At 53.3% G+C, this 15,740-nt stretch overlaps 2 protein-coding genes and 6 non-coding genes across 8 annotated transcripts in view; 4 read left to right on the top strand and 4 right to left on the bottom strand.

Moving 5' to 3' along the window:
• LOC102457165 (uncharacterized) overlaps positions 1 to 15,740 on the bottom strand; it is a 242,837-nt gene that overhangs the window by 50,192 nt on the left and 176,905 nt on the right. The gene's annotated exons all lie outside the window — the stretch shown is intronic.
• LOC142824070 (uncharacterized) overlaps positions 1 to 15,740 on the top strand; it is a 408,405-nt gene that overhangs the window by 36,345 nt on the left and 356,320 nt on the right. The gene's annotated exons all lie outside the window — the stretch shown is intronic.
• TRNAC-GCA (transfer RNA cysteine (anticodon GCA)) lies at positions 442 to 513 on the bottom strand. The gene has a single exon. It is a non-coding gene; the product is annotated as a tRNA-Cys (tRNA).
• On the bottom strand, positions 3,712 to 3,793 carry TRNAS-CGA (transfer RNA serine (anticodon CGA)). The gene has a single exon. It is a non-coding gene; the product is annotated as a tRNA-Ser (tRNA).
• Positions 6,029 to 6,100, top strand: TRNAG-UCC (transfer RNA glycine (anticodon UCC)). Its single transcript has one exon. It is a non-coding gene; the product is annotated as a tRNA-Gly (tRNA).
• Positions 8,608 to 8,680, bottom strand: TRNAR-CCU (transfer RNA arginine (anticodon CCU)). Its single transcript has one exon. It is a non-coding gene; the product is annotated as a tRNA-Arg (tRNA).
• TRNAR-UCU (transfer RNA arginine (anticodon UCU)) lies at positions 11,044 to 11,148 on the top strand. Its single transcript has 2 exons — positions 11,044 to 11,080; positions 11,113 to 11,148. It is a non-coding gene; the product is annotated as a tRNA-Arg (tRNA).
• TRNAS-AGA (transfer RNA serine (anticodon AGA)) lies at positions 14,523 to 14,604 on the top strand. Its single transcript has one exon. It is a non-coding gene; the product is annotated as a tRNA-Ser (tRNA).

Raw genomic sequence — 15,740 nt, forward strand, 5'->3', positions numbered from 1 at the left:
GTAGCTGGAGTCGACTTCCTTCATTTGAGCTTGGCCATGTCCCCACAGCAAGACTAAAGGCAGCAAAGAGCAAACTTCTGGCCACTAGTCAGGTGCTCTCTGGTCTTACTTGGACTCACTAAATTGAACTCCAGAAGGTTGACGGCAGCCCGTCCTCCCCAGCTGAGTGTGGTTCTTGTTCTTCTGCACAGCCCAGCCCACGGAGACCAAGGACCTGCCAATGGGTATTCAGATCACACCCTTGTTGAATGGATGGAAACAGAAACCAGACACAGCGGATTTGAGGATCTTCTAGCTGAGAGATCAGTTTGCCTGGTTTATGTGTATTGGTGCCAGAAAACATTAAGGGTTTGTATTCATTTAAAGAGTCCACATACAATGGAAATCCAGGATGCAATAGAACTGGAGAGATAAATGTTTCTATTGAAGGAAAATTTCCTAAGGGGGCACTTGGATTTGAACCAAGGACCACTTGATCTGCAGTCAAACACTCTGCCACTGAGCTACACCCCCACACAAAACAGCTACCTGCAGCCCGTGTTGGGCACTGGACAGGGAACAAGAGGCTTTTGTGTGACACATCTCAGGTGGGATGGACCCTCACTGACCCCAGGTTGTGATGGACCCTAACGAGGAATTTGTCCTGAACGCATCAGAGCTGGGGCAGGACACAGGTTCTGTCCATACAGAAAAGTTATTTTGGAATAATGGCCGTTTAGAATAACAATGCCAAAGTCTGTGCAGCAATTCCGTTAATGTGAAGTAATCTGCAAACCTCACTCTACAAAGAATAACGCCTGTTCCCAATTAGCTATTTCAGAATAATGCGTGTGGAGATGCGCCACTTCCGCTATTTCAAAATGGCCCCTCCCTAGGCCCATTCTAAGTTATTTCTCCCAGGGCTTTAAATCGAGGTAGCTCATCTACATTAGGGGAGCCTGCCTCGGACTATTCTGAGGTTTCCCTGCAGTGTAGACGTGCTAGTTCAAAATAAGCTATTTTGGAATCACTATTCAAGACCAGCTTATTCCAAAATCAATGTGCCGTGTAGACATAGCCAGAGAGTCCTGAGAGATGAAGCTGTTGGTGGGAAGCCAGGAGAGCAGAGGCCAGTCTGAGACCTGAGTGTCCCAGGTCCCCACCAGAAACTGTAGCTGTAGGTCCCATGGTGTAAGGGGCAGCACTCAGGACTTTGAATCCTGCAATCTGAGTTCAAATGTCAGTGGGACCTGCTGGGGAGGGACTGGTTGCTGTGAGCTCCTTGTGCTCTGTGGGTTTTACATTCCTTGTCCTGAGGTTCCCCAGGGGCAGTTTTACTCCTGTGCTGGCTGTCTGAGGCCCAATGGAGCTTGGTCCCCAGACTGATCAGACTTGTGCTCAGGTGCCTGATGCTCTCCCAGCTGTAGGGCAGGTCACCTGCTCAGCCCATGCTGGAGGCAGCCAGACAGTGTGAGCTGAACAGAGGATTTGGGTGGGGAGGGGGTTGTATATTTGGGGAAGGGTCCTGAGTCCTGGCTCCTGGGCACGCGCCTTGGCACAAAGACCAATGGCCCCTGCACAAAGTGCATTGTGGGAATAAGAGTTGGGGCAGCAGGGAAGGGGCCGGCCTCTCAGTACCAGGGCACAGGCAGGAGAAGATGGGAGTGAATCCTGCTACCTCTCATGTGCAAAGGGAGCACTAGCCCCTCTCCCACCACTCCACCAGGCCCAGCAGCTCCGTGCCCCACTAGGTGGGTTTTTTCGGAGATCAGGGAGGAAGAGGGAGGGGGTCTCTGGATGCTCAGAGCCCCCGACTCTGCCTGTGAGAAGAAGTAATGAGAACAGCACAGACACTGAGGAATGTGGCTATTGATCCCACTGCCTTTCACGTGCTAAGTGAGGGCTCTGCCACCGGAGCTAATTCCCCCGACTGTGAGCAGTTTTCCTGCCCCACCCACCATGGGTTGGCTACAAGGGGCCAAATATTGGAAAAATCTCTTCCTCAAAAAGGATCAGCAGATTTGCATCTCTTCTCCGGGAAGGGATGCTGGGGGGAGCACATTCTAGATGTAGTCTAGACTCAGGGGCGATGGGACAGAGTTTCATGTAATAATGTCAGGGGTGCAGAAAGGAAGAAGAATTTTTTTTCTCCAACTCAAGATCCTGGGTGAGAGAATGAAACTGGTAAGTAACCAAATTAAAAATAAATTAAAAAGAAGCATTTTTGCACCCAGTGGAACTCCTTGCCACAGGATGTTGTGAAGGTGAAAGGTCAAAGTAGCTCAGTGGGGAGAGCGTTAGGGTACGTCTAGACTACCGCGTTTTGTCGACGGAAGTTTTGTCGACAGATACTGTCGACAAAACTTCCGTCGACAAAGAGCGTCCAGACACATTGAGTTCTGTCGACAAAGCAAGCTGCTTTGTCGACAGAACTCCATAGTCTGGACGCAACGTTACAGGCAATAACACCTTCTGTCGACAGAAGGTGTTTTGCCTCGTAAAATGAGGTTTACCAGCGTCGACAAAACTGCTGAGTTCTGTTGACGTTATGTCGACAGAACTCAGCAGTAGTGTAGATGCTGGTATAGTTTTGTCGACAAAAGTCCACTTTTGTCGACAAAACTAGGTAGTCTAGACACACCCTTAGACTGAAGATCTAAAGGTCCCTGGTTCAATCCCAGGCTTTGGCATGTGCTGATAGGGGCTAATTACTTCAAGTTGATGGGTTTGTTTAAAGCTGTCATCACAAGCTGCCCTGCAGGAGGAAAGTTGAGTTGCAGTGTCACTTGGGGGAAATCTGGTAAGGCCACAAGAAATACTCCCAGTTGGCCTGGCTGGAACATGGCACCACATGAGCATGTTGCTGGCACTAATGTGGTCCCCTGGGCCTGAGGAGTGTAAGAGTAAGAGTTGGGGGGCCCCTCTGAGTGTGGGGTGGGGCTGTCTGTTGGAGGGACACACACTGGCCTGGCCCCTCCCTTGCTTTGTAGGACAGGGCCTCCTGCTGTTCCTTGGCTACTCAGTTGTTGGGCTTATCCAAGCAGCAGGAGCTGTGTGTTTACCTGGGGAGCCACAATAAGATCAGAGCTCCCCCCATTTCTGCTTGGCTTTGAACTAGGAGCCTTTTGCATTGTGCATATTAAGCAAACAGCAAACCCCATAACCACCACACCACAGAAACATAAACATACTTGTCAGTTCTTGTCAGTTTTTTTCTGTACATAAACTTGGACAAATATTCTGTTACTAATTCTTTGGCCAAGGCCTTGGGGGGAAGTTGCAGAGCTAGCGCAGGAAACAAGACCCGCGCCCCCCTCCTCCCCACCCCACACCCACACCCACACCCACACCCACACCCACACACTACTTCTCTAGACCTTTGCTCCCAACACAGGGCCGGGGGGGGGGGGGTGACCCACATCACATCCCCAACATTTCTGCCCTTAATAGATGGACCTTTGTGGGCAGCCCCAGACGCTCCATCCTCTGAACAACTATCACACACTGGAGCAGGGCAGCCCCCAGGGGTAGGGCTGAGCCATGGGGTGCTGGGCAGGGGGCAGAGGCTGCAGGAGCTGAGAGTTTCCCTAGAGCTCAGGGACCCACGATGAGGCCCCATGCCCCGTGTCTCTCTCGGAAGGTGCAGAAAGCGATTGACTGGGGATGGGGAGAGTGGCTCAGGGGTTGTGCAGCTTGTTGCCCTGGTTAGGGGAGTGGCCAAAACACAGGCCTCGCTGTGAGCAGGATTTGAACCTGCGCAGGGAAACCCTATTGGATTTCGAGTCCAACGCCTTAACCACTCAGCCATCACAGCTCTGAGTGTAGCAGTGCCCCGGGGCCAGGGAAACTGGTAACTAATCCCAGTTCCCAGGCCTGACATCACCTGCCCCACAGAATTCACATGGGAAACCTGGCTCCCCGAGCACAGGGGGAGCTTGGGGACTCCTCGCTGGGCCGTGGGGTGAAGCATCAAACCAGCCCCCTCCTGTGGGCCTGTGAGTGTTGCTGTCCCTGCTGTACAGACAGGGCCATAGAGCCAGGGAGAGATTCACTGAATGGGCCAAGGTCACTCAGCGAGTTTGAGCCCAGCTCTGCCCCCAGCTCCCTGCCCCACCCACCGACGTGCTGACTCCCTTGCTGCCAGGGGGCTGTTTGCATTGGCCTCTTTTGCTGTCTGTTCTGCTGTGAGACATTGGGACAGTTGGCCAGGGCGTCCCGCAGTTGCCATCTCCCTCTGTGCAGGTGCTGTCCAGAGCCCCGACTAGCAAACGCTGACACTGCTGTTAGGTCCAGACCAGAGGGGAGTGTTTAAGGGTTATTTCGGAAGAAGGGTTTTCTCCCCAAATAACTGCATCTAAACGGTGTTTTTTATTTCAAAATAAAGTATTTTGAAACAGCGCTCGGACGCGATTATGCAAATGTAGCGCAGGATATTTAAATCCCGGTTTCATTTACAATTTTGAATGTCTCCATTTGCATCCCTCTCCTGAAGGAGACTGCAAGTGTCGACATGTCCTGGGTGTTGCAACCTCCCAGCACTCACCTGATGTTCCCTCCCCGCTGCCTGAAGACGTTTGGGAGTCCTCCTGCGTCTCCTGGTGCTGCAGGTCATCAGCGTTGTCATCCTGAAGCTGCAGCCGCTGCTTCCCAGGTGTCTCCATCCCAGACTCCACAACTATCCCTGGAGACAGGGGCTCCCCACACCCCAGGATTCGGTCCAGTTCCTCACAGTATGCACAGTGCTGTGGTGCTTCCCCAGAGCGGGATCTGCCCTCACGGGCTCTCACATACCCCTCCCGCAATTCGTTGACCTTGGGTCTGACTTGGTCTAGGATGCAGGGGGGGGAGGTGGCCTTTCTCTGCAAGGCCATCAGCCATTGGGCCATATGTTAGATAATTTCATGGAGGTTAGGTCCATAAAAGGCTAGTAGCCAGGGGATAAAATGGTGTCCCAGGCCTCTGTTTGTCAGAGGCTGGAGAGGGATGGCAGGAGACAAATCGCTTGATCATTGTCTTCGGTCCACCCTCTCTGGGGCACCTGGTGCTGGTCACTGTCAGGAGACAGGACACTGGGCTAGACGGACCTTTGGTCTGACCCAGTACGGCCGTTCTGATGTTCATATGTTCACAAATGTCCACATTCCTCCTCCTGGACTGCCGGGCCTGCAGAGACTCCCCCTCGGATCACAGCTCCAAGAGGGTCTTTATCTCTGGCCCAGACACTGACAGTGCCCAGCGTTTCCGCCCCTTGCTTGGTCCTGTGACCAGGGCTGGATTAAGGCCTGGGCTAGCCGGGCAGCCGCCCTTTATAGCTGCCATCAGGCGCCGCGTGCCCGGCTCCCGGATTGCGGGCTGCAGTAGCTCCCAGCAGCCACCCTGCAGCGGCTGCCCGGGGGGAGGGGACATGCTAACCCCTGCAGCACCGGTCAGCAGCGCCTTTCTCCCCATGGCTGCGGGGCCCTGCATGGCCACTGGTGGTAGCCGGGCTGGGCCAGGCACGTGCATCCTGCCACTGCCAGCTCCGCGCATGCGCCCTCCCCCAACCCGGGGCGCAATTGAACTGTCAGCCCGGGGCACCGGAATGGCTCGGTCCAGCCCTGCCTGTGAAGTGTCCCTGGAGGAGTCTCTGGGGGTTGTGCCTGTGACATAGGTCTCCGGAAGGCAGAAGTGCTTCATCTTAGGCGAAGGACCCAGAAACAACACTTTACAGCAACAAACACAAGGGCGGCTCTTGGTCCTCATCCCTGAGCCACACAGAGTATCCAGAAGTCACTTCCCCACCTCTCCCTTGGCTGCTCTAGAGCTTAGCCCAAAGTCTGATAAACTCTACTCTCCCACCCAACAACCCCTGGGACTCCTCTTCCACCCGGCTCCTCACACCACGGAGAGTGCAGGGCAGCCACTACCCCAGCGTCACCACTTCTGGTCTTTGCCTAGTGGCCAAGAAGTTCTGCTTTACCCAAACCACACAGGCACCCTCTCACCTCTGGCTAGCCTCATGGCAGACGTGGGTTTCCCTAATTTATTTTCCCAGCAGCTTTACAGGCAGGCATTGGTGATATAGTGGTGAGCATAGCTGCCTTCCAAGCAGTTGACCTGGGTTCGATTCCCAGCCAATGCAGTGTAAAGAGAGAGCATCAAAGCTCCTTGCTGAGGTTTTTACTTGAACCCTGAAAAAACAGGCACAAACAGGTCCTGCAGCTGTGGGCTGCCTCTCACAGCTCTTCATCCTCTCCGAGAGCATGCACAGTAATGCGGTTCCTCCCTCACATACCTCTGCTGCGACTCCTTGACCTTGGCTCTGACTTGGTCTAGGATGTGGGGATAGGAGGGAGGTGGCCTTTCTTTGCTAGACCATTGGCCATTTGGCCAAAAATGTCGGCATTCCTCCGCATGGACTGCAGAGACTCCTCCTGGGACTACAGCTCCAAGAGGGACTTTATCTGTGGCCCAGACAATGACAGTGCCTGGCGTTTGCTGCCCTTTGCTTGATTTGATTCCCAGCCAATGCAAGGTGGGAAGGGAACAGGCAACCTCCTGGGAGAGAACTTATTTAACCCTGAGCAACAGGCACAAGTGGGTCCCACAGCCAAGGGCTCCCGCTCACCGCTTTTCGTGAGGAGCAGCTCAAACAAAACTAATTTGGCTGTTGTGGGGTCTGCATGGGGCTTGTACCTGTGACCTGGGCATTATTAGCATCAAGCGCTAAACAGCTGAGCCAGCAGGCCCAGGAGTAGCCCCACAATAGAGGGAAGAGAAGAGTTTTCCCTGCTATTGGGGAAAGCAGGCCAGGCCAAGGCCCTTTTAGCCACTGGGTCTGTGCAGGCTGGAGCCTCCTCCTACCAGCTCTCTGGCCTGTTTCCTGAAACGCCTCAGCCTCTTGCCTGTTTCTGCTTCCCTGTCCATAGCAGGCAGCTAAAGGGAGGTAAAACAGTCACCACAGCAAACAACTCTGTGGCCAGCATAGGGCTTGAACACATGACTTTACCATTATCAACATTATCAGCTAGCTGAGCAGAATGCAATTCACAAATGGCCCTTTCAGAAAGGTACCGCTGGCAGCTGAAACCTGTCTCTACAGCTGCCAATGGCTCTTCTCTGACAGGGCCACTAGCGACTCACTGTGATGTGGGCTGGCTCATCCAGCTGGTTTGAGGTTTGGTCAAGGTGGCTGGCGGCCGGCATGGCGCACTGAGATCCAGGGCAAAGAGGCAGCCGGAATCTCTTGCTGCCAGCACCTTGCCTCCCAGCTTCTTTCCTGTCAGCAGCAGCCGCAGCCCCTTTCGGCCACTGGGTCAGCCCAGGAAGGGAGGTAGGAATGGGGCCAAGTAGGGAGTCAGGCTGAGGGGGGCAGGCAAAGCTCATCTTGCCTTGCAGGGCCACTGGCAACAGCTTCTCTCTTGTGCGCTGCTGAGGAGAAAAACACCCTGAGCAGAACCATAAAGACCAATTTAAAAGAGAATTTAGACGGGGGCACAAAGGGGGCAAGAGTCAGAGCCTGGCAGCTTCTGGGACACAGGAGAGGCCTCCCCTGGCCACCCATGGAACTGCTGGTTCAGGAAAAGGCTGATTGGGGAGGAGTGTTGGGAAGAAGGAAACCACAAGCCTGGAGCAGGTGCAGAGGCTGCTGTGACTGGCACTGGCAAGGCAGGGCTCTGACTGCAATTGCTGGGACAGGAGAGCCAGCACCACATGCCCTTGTGATTCCTTGGGGGTGTCAGCACCTAGAGAGCCTGAGGGTGCAACCTCTGCAGCTCCTGCAGCCATGGAGAGTCAGGGTATGTGGGCATCAGGTGCTCCTCCCCAATCAGCCTTTTCCTGAAGCAGCAGTTCCATGGGTGGCCAGGGGAGGCCAGGGGAGGCCTCTTCTGTGTCCCAGAAATACATAGGAAAATGTGAGTGAAGGCTGTAATAAGGCATCACTGGGAGTTGAACCCAGGATCTCCTGTTTACAAGGCAGGTGCTTTAGCCAGCTAAGGCATGGTGCTCTATGGGACCAGACAACACCTTTGACTCCCAAAGTGCAGCAATTTCCGTCCAGCCCTGGCAGTGTCTGCGGGCTGAGCTGCACAAAGGAAGATACAAGATCCCTGGGGGAGGGGGGGCCTTTGCCAGATGAACATACCTGAGGAAAGATGCTGGAAGCGCAACAGACACAGAAAAGGAGACGTGGGACAGTTTGAGTCACACACACAGCAGGGGGTGCAGTTCAGCCAGGGACCTTATCCACTCACAGAGCTTCCCAGCTTCTCCACCCCCAACACCCACCAGGCAAACTGCCCCATGGGCCTCGCCCGCACCATGCTCAGGCCCTGGGGATTTTCTGTCAATTTGCCAGACCAAGTAATTAGCCCCCCCCCCCCCGCTCTTGAGTCTCTGCCTCTCATTGGCCTTCTCATCCTCAGGCTCCACTTTGTCTCCAGACAGACCCTGCTTTGCTACAGCCACCTCCCTCTGTCTGTCACTGCTGGGCCTTCTAGAGCAAAATGTACCCCTTCATTTTGACTACCTGGGCTTTTAGCACTCAGAGCCACACCTGAATAGCTTCTGTAGAGGCCAAGAGCATCCTTACCAAATCTCTCAAAAAGGCAGAGAAAGCTAAGTTGCTTATCAGTGAAAGGAAACTGTCACCCCAGGTGGGACTTGAACCCACAATCCCTGGCTTAGGAGGCCAATACCTTGTCCATTAGGCCACTGGGGCACATAGAAAACACCCCCAGAGACAGAAATTCACCCTCCTAAATGGCCCCTTTTCAACTTTTCACTCCTGATAAAACCCCTTTAAAGAAGCCAGATACACAGCAAGGGCTGATCACATCCCTATGAAAATCAGCTTTCCATGGGTATCAGTAGCTGGCTCCGAGTCATTGGCCTTCACGTCCTGTCTCCCTCCCGAAACCAGGGAAGTGTCTCCCACCGCTGCAGCCTCCTGAGGCTCTATGGCCGTGTCTGTACAGCAGGGCCAGCAACACTCACAGCCCCACAGGAGGGTCCCTGGCCTAGCAATGTGGCCCCCTGAGCAGCCTCTGATGTTCCCTGTTTGTGCCCCAGAACCAGCCCTGAGTGAGAGGCGCAGAGGGAGAGCAGCTTACACAGGCCAAGGGCAGGACATGAGCCTGCAAGGCAGCAGTGACATCACAAGGAACTTTTGCAGCACCTCAGCTCATTGGTTGGGAGGCAGTGACCTCACAGAGCAACCATGGCAACAGCCAGGTGGGACAGGCTGCAGGGCTGGGGCATCTCAGAGACCCCCATGGCCTGGCTGCCTGGAATCTCCTTTGTGAGGTTTCCCCTTGAGAGCAGAAGGGATTGAGGGTCCCAGCTGGGAGTGTCTCTGTGGAGATTTCCCCTTTCCCCAGGCTGCAGTGGGAGAGGCTGGAACTGAACCTCTGGGAGAGGCAAAAGCAAAGGTTGCTAATACCCAGTGAGGATGGGATTTGAACCCCTGCATGCAGCGCACACTGGATTAGCAGTCTATTGCCTTAACCACTCGGCCACCTCATCTGAGTTTTTGGGGATAGTTTCAAATCACCTGAAGTCAGCACTTCAGGGAATCTTTCTGCCACTTGCTGACTGGCCAGGGACACCCAGGACGGGAAGGTTTTGGCTTTTCACAATGTTCCCTGGGCTGTTGTACAAAGCTCAGTGCTCGTAACAAACCCAAACACCCCCTGGCTACATCTACCCTGCAGACTTCTTGCTCAAGAACTTATTTGTGCAAGAGTTCTTGTGCAAAAGGTCTTGCACAACAGTGTCTCTGCACTGCCATGTGCTTTTGCACAAGAGAAGTGCTTTTCTGCAAGAGTGCCCATGGCAGTGTGCACGTTCTCCTGCGCAGGAAAGCTCTGATGGCCATTTTAGCCATAGGGTTTTCTTGAGCAAGAAACTGCTGTTGCCCATCCACACTGCCTCCTTGTGGACGAGTTCTTGCACAAGAGGGCTTATTCCTCGTGGGGAGAGGAATAACTTCTGTGCAAGAAGCCCTGTTGTCTGATGCTGAACTATAAATTTACTTACACAAGAACGTGCCTGCAATGTAGACGCTCTGCAAGTTTTTACACAAGAGCACTTGCTCTTGTTCTAAAAGATTGCAGTGTAGACACAGCCTGAGAGAGACAAGGAATGGAAGTGGCCAGTGCCTCCCCCCGGCAGGCTGGCCCTCAACAGGACGGGCACGTCTACACGGCACCCTCACCTCGAAGTGAGCTGTGCAGTGTGAGCGGCTGCCCGGGACCCCAGGGGAAGGTCTGTGGGGAGTTTCCAAGGCAACAACAACTACAAAGTTTCATAATCTACACTCATGTGACTGTGATTTAGTGATGAGAAATGCAGGGCCCAGGTGCAGGGAGCCGGGTCACATTCTGCTGCCTGAGCCTCAGTCCTGGCTGCAGCCTGGCGACAGAGAGAAGAGGCCAGTGCAAACAGCCCCCTGGCAGCGAGGGAGTCAGTACGTGGGTGGGTGAAGCAGGGAGCTGGGGGCAGAGTTCAGCTCTAACTCACTAGGGGTGCATCCCATAGCTCAAAATAATCAATGCGCCTATTTTGAAATAGCTTATTTTGCAATTTGGTGCTGGCTACACAGCACTTATTTCGAAATAAATCGCTATTCCCAAACCCCTCCCTCCTCCTGCCATGCAGGGATGTCGGAATAGCGAGTCCGTTATAGCTTGAAATAAGGGGCTTGCTCTTAAGATGCATCTGTGTGATATGAGCACCGCGTCCTAGAGCTCCGAGCTTGCCGGCCCACGGGTGTCAGTCTCGCAAGTGGCCCTTTCAGAAAGGAGCTTTGGGCAGCCGCAGGGATGTTGTGGGCTCTGGAACAAGGTGGGTGAGGCAGTAGGGCCTTTTGCAGGCAGGGGAATTAGCTCAAGTGGTAGAGTGCTCGCTTAGCATGAGAGAGGCAGTGGGATCAATGCCCCCATTCTCAAACCACAGCTCAGTTTTTATCCTTTAATTTCAGTGGCCCCCTCCCTCTTCTTACCTCCTCTCCCAAAAGAGACAGACCCCCAGCAATTGCCATGCTGCAAAGCAGAGAGTGGAGCTATCAACCCCGTCAGTCTGTCAGGCTCTGTGGTGCAATGGAAAGCACATTGGACTTCTAAGCTGTAATGGTTAATGTGAGCCCAGCTAGACATTCAAAGGTTGTGGGTTCAAGTCCCACCAGAGTCACTTTAGCTGCTTCCTCATTTCCAGGATGCAGCTATTACAGACCAGGCAAACCTTAGGCTGACACTGGGGTGGTCTGGCATCCAGGCAATTCCCAGCAGACCCCAGTGAGGGTGGAGGGAAGGGCTGGTTCTTGGTGTTGGGGATGGGGGTTGTTCTGAAAGCCTGCAGGTGCCTTTAGACTATTTTGTCCCTCCCTGTCTCCTACTAGTGCTGAGCAACACTCAGGCTGTGTCTGCCCTGCACTGCTCTTCTGGAAAAACCTACGCACATTTCGAAAACAAATTTGTGTAGCTTTTTCTTCTGCTTTTTTTGGAAGAGGCTTTTCCGACATTTGGCCTGTGGACACTGGGCAAGTCACACAAGGGAGGCAGCAGGCAGAGCCAGCCCAATGCACCAGCCTCCCAGGGCAGGGGAGGCCAAGCCACAAGCCTCCAACAGCTGCCTGGCCTGATTCATCTCCCTTCCCCAGGCTGGCACCAAGGGGCATTCTCAGCTGATGTCACCCCCTCTGTCACATGGGAGTTGGGCTCATCCCAGGCACAGGCTGGTCAGCAGCAGCTGCACTTACCTGGGCACTCAGGGGAGCAGCAATGAGAGACAACCTTGTGTTTCTGCCTGGCTTCAAAGCAGGGATCTTTTGCACATTAGACAAATGGTACAACCACTACACCAGAGAAGCAGATCTTGCTGCTAGAACTTGTCTGACTGTTCTGTTCCTGGCTCTTTCTAACACGCTGCTCTGCAGGGGAGGGGATGCACCTTGTGAACACTCCACCTCTTGTTCTCAGGGAAGCGACTCACCCAAGCTGCCAGCTCCTCATTTCCTCACCAGCCCCTTGAGATTTGGAGCTCAAAGCCCACCTGCCTTCCCCAGTGGGAGCAAAAAATGCTCATGGAAGGGCTCACACATTGTCCCCAATGCACTGGCCTGAGAGACTGAATTCTTGCTGCCTCTGGGTGCACCCAAATACCCCTTCTGCTCCCCAGCTCACACCCCTCATGCCACACTTGGTGCCATGAGAACAAAGCTTCCAAAGCGGTTTGATTTTCCTCCATCTCCCCTTGCTGCGGCGCTAAGAGAAATCTTGAACCCGACCCCTTCTCCTGTCCCTGGAGGGATGGAAATGGGGCCGTTCCTTGTGGGGAAAGAAGTGGGTGTGTCAGGAGGGGGATTTGAGCTTAAACCTCCTCACAGACCAGAACCCCCCATTTGGGGCAAGAAAGAGCCTTGTGTCGGGCAATGGAGAACACTTGGCTCCTGCTATGCTGTGATGGGGTGTCAGAAGCTTTGTTAACTGCATCCTTGTTAGCTCAGTTGGTTGAGCAGGAGACTTTTAACTTCCAGGTTGTGGGTTCAAGCTGCATGCTAGGTGATGCTCTTCTTTAACTCTCAGTCTACAAGAAAATAGATCTCAACTTTCGGCAGGGTTTTAGAAAGAAAAAGTCTAGTCCTGGAGTCCAGCTTTAGTAGAACCAGAGAGAGAACCAACTGCAATTTCCATCTTCTGAGGAGAAGGGAAGAGGATTTTCTTCTCCTTGGTTCTAGCCACATCAGCCCTGGGAGGAGAAAAAATAGCCCTCCGCCCACTGATTGTCCCCTGTCAGCTTCTGTAGCTTCACCTCCTGCCACAGCAGCTCCAGCTTTGAGCTACAAATATCAAGGTGTGGGGGCCTGAAAGTTTTATTCTTTTTATATTTGCATTTTAGGTTTAGTAATGTAGCCATTTAGGTATATATCGCCTCTATTTCCTTGTTTAAAAGTGTAGTGATGAAAATAGTAGAGTTTTGCTATTGTGTCTGTGTTAATGAGACTAGAGGAATAGCAGGTTATTTCGATATTTCGTGCTGTGTAGACACCAAAGCATTTTCAAAATAAGCTCAAAACGACAACTTCTGTAGCTCAAATTGCGTATCATATTGCAACCCTCTGTCTACGCTGCACCCTAAACTTGAAAACAGATGCTACATCAGAGCTCTGTCTACACTACAGAGACAACGCTTTAGTCCAGAAAACACAGCTTCTCTTCCGACGTGCTTTTTGGGCATCCTTTTGTAGCTCATTTTATGAGGAAGAAGGGATGTTCCAAAAAAGGGGTTTTTTTCCCCAACATTTGGCTCAGTGTAGACAGATCAAATGTTGGAAAAGCCTCTTCTGAAAAAAGAAGCAGAAAAAACCACGCAAATTGGGGTTCACAATTTGCGTAACTTTTTCCAGAAGAACAGTGCAGTGTAGATATAGCCTGAGTGTTGCACAATACTGGTACGAGACAGGAACAAAATGGTCCAATGGCACCTGCAGCATTTCAAAACAATCCCCACCTTCATCCCCATGTACCAGCCCCTGCCATCAATGGGGACTGCAGGGAACTGTCTGGACTCAAGCACACCCCCGTGTCAGCCTAAGGATTGCCTGTTCTCTAAAAGCTACCCTGGAAATCAGTGAGCAGCTAAAGTGACTGTAGTGGGATTTGAACCCACAACCTTTGAACAACTGGCCTGTGGGCATCCCAACTTAGATAACCAACACACTTGCTATTGCACCACAGAGCATGATGGGCTGCTAGATTTGCTCTCTCTCCTCTCTTTGCAGCATGGCAATTGCTGCAGGAAAAGAAAGGGGAGCCAGGTCTGTCTTTTTCAGAGGAGCAGGTAGGAAGAGGGAGGAGCCACTGAAAATGAGGGCTAAGGACTGATCTGTAGTTGGAGAATGTGGCCATTGATCCCACTGCCTCTCACATGCTAAGTGAGGGCTCTACCACTTCAGCTAATTCCCCTGCTGGTGAGCAGCTTCCCTGCCTCACCCCCCTCGTTCCAGAGCCCACAACATCCCTGCAGTTCCCCAAGCAAACGACCACTTGTGAGACTGACACCCGTGGGCCCCTTGTGTCAAACCATAACGGGCTCGCTAAGCCATGGTACCCTCCTCACCAGTGGGCTGTAAAACTGTTCTACTCTATGGTCCCAAACAAGACCTGTGACTCCCAAAGAGCGGCCATTCCCCATTTCCCTCCTGCTTTCCCACCCTGGCAGTGTCTGGCTCCCTGGGCACAGAAGGCTACAGCTCAGTGGGCAGAGGCTCTGACATGCACATCTCCCCCAGCTGCTGGGGCTGTAGAGTTGGCCTTGAGGTTGGGCAGGGTTGAGGGAAGGAACAAGTGCAGCAAACATTGATCATCTGGATTGTCAACCCCCTTGGTCTCAGGGTTTAGGTTGGAGTCCCCAGGGGGGGGCCTGGCCTCCTTTGATTTGGTCCCTTCCTGAGGGCACAGAATTAACAAGAGGGAATTCCTTAACCCCACAGCAATCGGAGTTGGCCAAGGTGTTAGTAACAGAATTTTTCACCACATTTACGTACAGGAAATAAACCTCTCAGCGCTGTGATGGCCGAGTGGTTGAGGCGTTGGAGTAGAAATTCACTGGGGTTTCCCTGTGCAGGTTCAAATCCTGCTCACAGCGAGGGTATGTGTTTTGGTCACACCCCTTCCTAGGGCAACAAGCTACCCAAGTCCTGAGACACCCTCCCCTTCTGCCCCTGTCAGAGAGATGCCTGGGATGGTGCCGTGTGCTGGGTTCCTGAGGTCTCAGGTAAACTCTCAGCTCCTGCCACCACTGCATGGCTCAGCCCTACCCCTGGGGACTGCTCTGCTCTGGAGTGTGAGAGGTCGGGGAGTCTGGGCCTGTCCCCAAAGGTCCATCCCTGCAGGGGGGCAACGCTGGGGATGGGATGTGACGTGGGTCACCCCTCCTGCATCACAAAGCCCCTGCCACCTTCCCAATGTTGGGAGCAAAGGTCTAGAGAAGTAGCGGGATGGAGGGCGGGTGTCTTATTCCCTGCTCTTGCTCGGCCTTTTCCCCCAAGCATTGGCCAAGAGTTAGTAGCAGAACATTTGTCCAAGTTTAAGTCCAGCAGAACTTAAGTCCTTCACAGGTGTTTCTGTGGTGTAGTGGTTAGCACATTTGTCTAACACACAAAAGGTCCCTGGTTTGAAGCACTGGCTCTCCGCTTATTGCACCTCCCCGTGGTGCCCAGGTAAGCGGAGCTCCTTCTGCCAGACCTGTGCCTGGGATGAGCCCAACTCCCACGTGACAGAGGGGGGTGACATCAGCTGAGAATGCCCCTGGGTGCCAGCCTGGGGAAGCAGATGAGTCAGACCAGGCAGCGGTTGGAGGCTTTGCAGGACTCAGGCCACAGATCTGGTAGGAGGAGTCTCCAGCCTGCACAGACCCAGTGGCTAAAAGGGTCTTGTCCTGGCCTTCCTCCCCTGGCCTGTTGGCAGCAGCTCAGTAGCAAGTGTCTTAGGGTAGACGTCTAGACTACCACGTTTTGTCGACGGAAGTTTTGTCGACAGATACTGTCGACAAAACTTCCGTCGACAAAGAGCGTCCAGACACATTGAGTTCTGTCGACAAAGCAAGCTGCTTTGTCGACAGAACTCCATAGTCTGGACGCAGTGTTACAGGCAATAACACCTTCTGTCGACAGAGTTCTGTCGACAGAAGGTGTTTTGCCTCGTAAAATGAGGTTTACCAGCGTCGACAAAACTGCTGAGTTCTGTCGACGTTATGTCGACAGAACTCAGCGGTAGTGTAGG

This window comes from Pelodiscus sinensis, unplaced genomic scaffold (genome assembly GCF_049634645.1).
Source record: "Pelodiscus sinensis isolate JC-2024 unplaced genomic scaffold, ASM4963464v1 ctg37, whole genome shotgun sequence".
In the NCBI taxonomy this organism is placed as follows: domain Eukaryota; kingdom Metazoa; phylum Chordata; order Testudines; family Trionychidae; genus Pelodiscus; species Pelodiscus sinensis.